This window comes from Brachycentrus maculatus, unplaced genomic scaffold (assembly GCF_059751285.1).
Source record: "Brachycentrus maculatus isolate JH-2025_06_01 unplaced genomic scaffold, ASM5975128v1 h1tg000059l, whole genome shotgun sequence".
Classification (NCBI taxonomy): Eukaryota; Metazoa; Arthropoda; class Insecta; order Trichoptera; family Brachycentridae; genus Brachycentrus; species Brachycentrus maculatus.
In genome coordinates this window covers 235,182-242,213 of record NW_028280813.1, presented here as the reverse complement: position 1 = coordinate 242,213, position 7,032 = coordinate 235,182, and positions in this window count along the sequence as shown.

The following is a 7,032-nucleotide window of genomic DNA, read 5'->3' as shown; positions in this document are numbered from 1 at the left end:
TGATGTTTTGGGGTGTTGAGATGGCGTTATGAGCTAATGAGAAGTTATTATGAATTGTTGAAGTGATATTGAGTTACTCTTACGAACTATTGAAATGTAATATAATTACGAATTAATGAGATGTTGTTACGAATTGTTGAAATGATATTGAGTTACTCTTACGAACTATTGAAATGCTGTTATGAACTATTAAGTTGTTACGAATTGTTGAAATGATATTAAGGTACTCTTACGAACTATTGAAATGTTATATAATTACGAATTAATGAGATGTTGTTACGAATTGTTGAAATGATATTGAGTTACTCTTACGAACTATTGAAATGTTATATAATTACGAATTAATGAGATGTTGTTACGAATTGTTGAAATGATATTGAGTTACTCTTACGAACTATTGAAATGCTGTTATGAACTATTAAGTTGTTACGAATTGTTGAAATGATATTAAGGTACTCTTACGAACTATTGAAATGTTATATAATTACGAATTAATGAGATGTTGTTAAGAATTGTTCAAATGATATTGAGTTACTCTTACGAACTATTGAAATGCTGTTATGAACTATTAAGTTGTTACGAATTGTTGAAATGATATTGAGTTACTCTTACGAACTATTGAAATGTTATATAATTACGAATTGATGAGATGTTGTTACGAATTGTTAAAATGATATTGAGTTACTCTTACGAGCTATTGAATTGTAACGATATATTGAGACGCTGTTACGATCTATTAAGATGCTGTTACGAACTATTGAGATGCTTTTAGGATATATTGAGAGGCTTTTGCGATATATTGAGACGCTGTTACGATTTATTAAGATGCAGTTACGAACTACTGAGATGCTTTTACGATATATTGAGACGCTTTTGCGATATATTGAGACGCTGTTACGATTTATTAAGATGCTGTTACGAACTACTGAGATGCTATTACGATATATTGAGAGGCTTTTGCGATATATTGAGACGCTGTTACGATTTATTAAGATGCAGTTACGAACTACTGAGATGCTATTACGATATATTGAGACGCTTTTGCGATATATTGAGACGCTGTTACGATTTATTAAGATACTGTTACGAACTATTGAGATGCTATCACGATATATTGAGACGCTTTTGCGATATATTGAGACGCTGTTACGATCTATTAAGATGCTGTTACGAACTATTGAGATGCTTTTACGATATATTGAGAGGCTTTTGCGATATATTGAGACGCTGTTACGATTTATTAAGATGCAGTTACGAACTACTGAGATGCTTTTACGATATATTGAGACGCTTTTGCGATATATTGAAACGCTGTTACGATCTATTAAGATGCTGTTGCGATCTACCTTAGTTATTACGGACAATTGAGAAGCTGTTACAATCTATTACGATTTATCCATTGAGGTTTGTTGTTACGCACTAATCACGATCTATTGAGACGTTCTTACTACCCGTTAAGACGATATCACGATCTATTCAGATGCTCTTACTACGCATTAAGACGCTGTTACGATCTATTAATATGTTTTTTCGATCTACCTAATCATACCTATATGTTCTTACGAACTATTAAAACGCTATCACGAATCTATTGAAACGCTATCACGAATCTATTGAAACGCTGTTAATACCCATTAAGACACTGTTACGATCTATTAATATGTTTTTTCGATCTACCTAATCATACCTATATGTTCTTACGAACTATTAAAACGCTATCACGAATCTATTGAAACGCTGTTAATACCCATTAAGACGCTGTTACGATCTATTAATATGTTTTTTCGATCTACCTAATCATACCTATATGTTCTTACGAACTATTAAAACGCTATCACGAATCTATTGAAACGCTGTTAATACCCATTAAGACGCCGTTACGATCTATTAAGATGCTCTTACGATCTACCTAATAATATGTGTTCTTACGAACTATTGAGACGCTATCACGAATCTATTGAAACGCTGTAAATACCCATTAAGACGCTATTACGATCTATTGAGACGCTCTTACGATCTACTTATTAAAATACGCTGTTACGAACAGTTCACAGTTGATTACCTGTTACAAAATGTTCTTTAACGATCTATTAAAATGCTGTTACCGATATATTGAGGCGCTGTTACAATTTTTCGAGATGTTACGATCTATTGAAATGCTGTTACGCTCTAGCTATTGAGGTATATTGTTACAAAATGTTAAGATGCTGTTACTACCCATTAAGACGTTGTTACGATCTATTAAGATGCTCTTACGATCTACCTATTAAGGTAAATAGTAGATGTTGCTGCAAACCTGTGAGATGCTGTCATTTCGCCAAGAAGAACGACTATCCGGACCGCTTCTGATGACCTGTCACTATTGATATTGTCCGATAACGTTTTCAATACAATCCGATATACAAACTGATTGATAAATATAATTAAAATGTAACTTTGTTTAAAAATCACTATAAATATTTTATTATAACTTAATTATAATGTCTACCGGTTTCCAAGCTAACCGCTTCTTTATCAGGACTGATTAATACTTGATAATATCTTGATAAAGAAGCGGTTAGCTCGGAAACCGGTGGACATTATAATTTAGTTATTATATTATTTAACCCTTATCCGCACCCCAATGGTGCATAGGGCACTGCTTCGTATAAACGCAGTGTTATCTTGATCGTTTACACATGAAGGAAAGGTGATCAGCCCTCCGCTTGGTTAAGTTATAATAAAATATATATATATATATATATGGTGATTTTTGGACACACTCAAAATGTTGTAAAGTTACATTTTAATTATAAAGTGGAAAATCACGAAGTTAGTGTGCAAATATAAATAATGATTGATAATTCTCCCCAAATCGCTCACTCCTTTCAAGAACGTCATAAATCAAAAAACGTGATTTTTCAGGAGAACGTTCTTAAAGTTCAAAAATATAATACAATGTGTTAAAAATAAATATCAAGCCACTTACTGAACATTTTACTGTGCAACACATCTTTTTAAGTAAAACCTGATGGTTTTTTCTGCATTTGAAAAATATTTAGTTTATTTAAAAAAATAATTAAACAGTACCTTTTCTTCAAAATGCAAAAACAACACTTTCTGCCCTGTAGCGGGTAAATATTAAGTTAAAAATATGCCTCTTTTGCTGGGATATAGTACATATTCTGGGCATTCCGAAAACATGTACAACTGAAAATTGACGAATTTTGATTTATGACGTTCTTGAAAGGAGTGAGCGAAATGTGTCGGTAGCTCCAGTTTATCTAATTTTATGCTCCGATATGAGTTCAGTATGTTCCTCATTGTGTGAGAGAAAGATATACGTAAAAAATAAACAATGTCACATACTCGGACACCTACCACCGTCATATTTGATAATGAAAATTAAATATTTAAACTAGTATGTGATCTGTCCGAAGATTTTTGATCTTCATAATACATATGGTACCAATAACGATACGATATATACCTGAATTCTAATAATAATTTATTAAATAGTATATTGTTTCAAAATTCTTCGCCATTGCTTTCCATTTTTCCTTTGTTTTCAAACTCCGTTCCTTGACTAACCCCTTCCCCTTACTTTCCCCTCTCCTTATTTATAGAACAATTTTATATTTTAGTTATTATACAGACCTGAATGATGGAAGTTTAACTTCTGAAACATGTAGTCTATAATAAAACTCAAGTGGTAAAAAACGAAGTGTTTTCTTTAATCATTATACGATATAATTGAATCCGAAGAGCCGAGAAAATTTTGGCAGAAGAACATGGCAGCATATCGCTCACTCCTTTCAAGAACGTCATAAAGCAAATATCGTCAATTTTCAGTTGTCGGAATGCCCAGATAATGTACTATATCCCATATAATTTTTTGACATCTCATCAAAGATGAAGAAGAATATGGAAGTCTGGGCATTTACGGGGCTGACGACCGTCATAGGCTGGTTTAAGTGATCACTTTACACACGTGTAACATTCGCCAATTCTACCCATTATTGACAACCACACTACTCAAATTCTTGGATGTTCTATATATATGAACCAATTTAGAAACCTTGTTCTTGAATCACTAGAACTTCACTAGAGACATCTATTGGTGAGATGTAAAGAAGCTTTTTATAAAGCAGAAACTCTTATATTAGTATGTGAGGTCCAAAACCTGGATATCAATCACACACATGAGAAACGCCAGAAAATACCATTTTCATTTTTATTATTTAAGCTTATAATTTGACCAGATAATTTATTTACAACATTTTGAGTGTGTCCAAATACTTCACAAATCTGGATTATCTCCAATTACAGGAGTTGATTTTCATCCCAGCAAAAGAGACATATTTTTAACTTAATATTTACCCGCTACAGGGCAGAAAATGTTGTTTTTGCATTTTGAAGAAAAGGTATTGTTTAATTATTTTTTTAAATATACTAAATATTTTCAAATGGAGAAAAAAACCTTTAGGTTTTACCTAAAAAGATCTGTTGCACAGTAAAAAGTTCAATAAGTGGCTTGATATTTATTTTTAATATATTGTGTTATATTTTTAAACTTTAAAAACGATCTCCTGAAAAACCTAATTTTTTTTATTTAATGACGTTCTAGAAAGGAGTGAGCGATATGGTACCAATAACGATACGAAATAAGGATTGAATTCGAAGAGCCGAGAAAACTTTGGCAGAAGAACATGGCAGCATATGGTATTTCCGATTATATTGCCGTAAGCCGTACCCAGGGGCGTGTCTTCTCTTATATAGACAGAAAAGTAGTGCCAATCCTAACTTACCCGCGTGACATAAAAACGCAATCAGTACCTACCCTACCTTACTAAGTACCTAGCTTACCTTACTGCCTACCCTAGTAAGTAGTACCTAGCTTATCTTACTGCCTACCCTAGTATACTTACTAGGGTAGGTACTACTGTACCTAGCTTACCTTACTGCCTACCCTAGTAAGTAGCACATATCTTACCTTACTACCTACCCTAGTAAGTAGTACCTAGCTTACCTTACTGCCTACCCTAGTAAGTAGCACATATCTTACCTTACTACCTACCTCTACTACCCACACTAGTAAATAGTACCTAGCCTACCTTACTACCTACCTCTACTGCCTACCCTAGTAAGAAGTACCTAGCTTACATTAATACCTACACTAGTAAGTAGTACCTAGCTTACCTTACTACATACCCTAGTAAGTAGTACCTATTACCTTACTACCTACCCTAGTAAGTAGTACCTAGCTTACCTTAATACCCACCCAAGTAAGTAGTACCTAGCTTACCTTACTACCTACCCTAGTAAGTAGTACCTAGCTTACCTTACTGCCTACCCTAGTAAGTAGTACCTAGCTTACCTTACCGTCTACCCTAGTAAGTAGCACATATCTTACCTTACTACCTACCCTAGTAAGTAGTACCTAGCTTACCTTACTGCCTACCCTAGCAAGTATTTCCTAGCTTACCTTACTGCCTACCTTAGTAAGTAGTACCTAGCTTACCTTACCGTCTACCCTAGGAAGTAGCACATATCTTACTCTGCTGCCTACCCTAGTAAGTAGTACCTAGCTTACCTTACCGTCTACCCTAGTAAGTAGCACATATCTCACCTTACTACCTACCCTAGTAAGTAGTACCGAGATTACCGCACTGCCTACCCTAGTAAGTAGTACCTAGCTTACCTTACCGTCTACCCTAGTAAGTAGCACATATCTTACCTTACTACCTACCCTAGTAAGTAGTACCGAGCTTACCTTACTGCCTACCCTAGTAAGTAGTATCTAGCTTACCTTACTGCCTACCCTATTAATACTCTGTGCGATAGTGTTGCCATATACGCGTCAGAAGGGAGACTTTTTGAGTAACACAACAAAACACAAAATTTATTTTATATTTATTTGACTGATTTAAAAAGTCAACGGGGGCACCAAAACTGCTGCAGCCTGTAAACTAACCGTCAGAATGCCATGAAATTTCGACACGTATCGTCCGAAGGTAGGTACTATTCATAAATCATAATGGCCTGGCGATAGTGTTGCCATATATGCGTCAAATCGGAGTTTTTTTGAGTGATGGTAACACCTACACATGTTGAATAAGTCAGTAAAGGCAAAATATATAATGAATAAAAAAACATTTTGGTAATAATAAATATATATTTTAATTAAATTATTTTATAAACTTGGATATATTTACGTTAACAAAGAACCAACACTAATTATATATATACATATGCGACATCTATGATGGAATTTAGGAAGCTAGCAGAAACTTTCATTAATGCATGCTTCACATTCCCATCTCAATAAACTTCTTCATCTTTGTTGAGGGTACAATAACATCTTGATGTAAACAGCTCCAATATTCAAATTAGACAAGCTCTAAAAATTGTGACACACTAAACAGTTTGAATAAAGGAAACATGAGAATTGAGGTAAGGTCATATGAGAGTTGAGGTAAGGACACATGAGAGTTGAGTTTAGGACACATGATAGAGGAATTAAAGATAAATAACAATTGAGGTAAGGTCATATGACAGTTGAGGTAAGGACACATGAGAGTTGAGTTTAGGACACGTGATAGAGGAATTAAAGATAAATAATAATTGTGGTAAGGTCAGATGAGAGTTAAGGTAAGGACATATGATAGAGGAATTAAGGAAACACGAGAGTTGAGGTAAGGTCATATGAGAGTTAAGGTAAAGACAAATGATAGAGGAATTAAGGAAACTTTTCATCTTTGATGAGATGTCGAAAAATACTATTCAATATTACCCCGGACCGGTACCTGAAGCGCAGGGCTGATCACCTTTCCTTCGCGTGTTAACCATCAAGACGACACTGCGTTTATATGATGCAGTGCCCTATGCACCATCGAGTGCGGATAAAGGTTGGAAGAAGATGAATATTGGCTTCCCTTAGGAAACTATTGAAAGTAATGAAAGGATGTATCTAGGAATGGCCTAGGTGACGTTGTAAATGACAGAAGGACATATCGCTCACTCCTTTCAACAACGTCATAAATCAAAAATCGT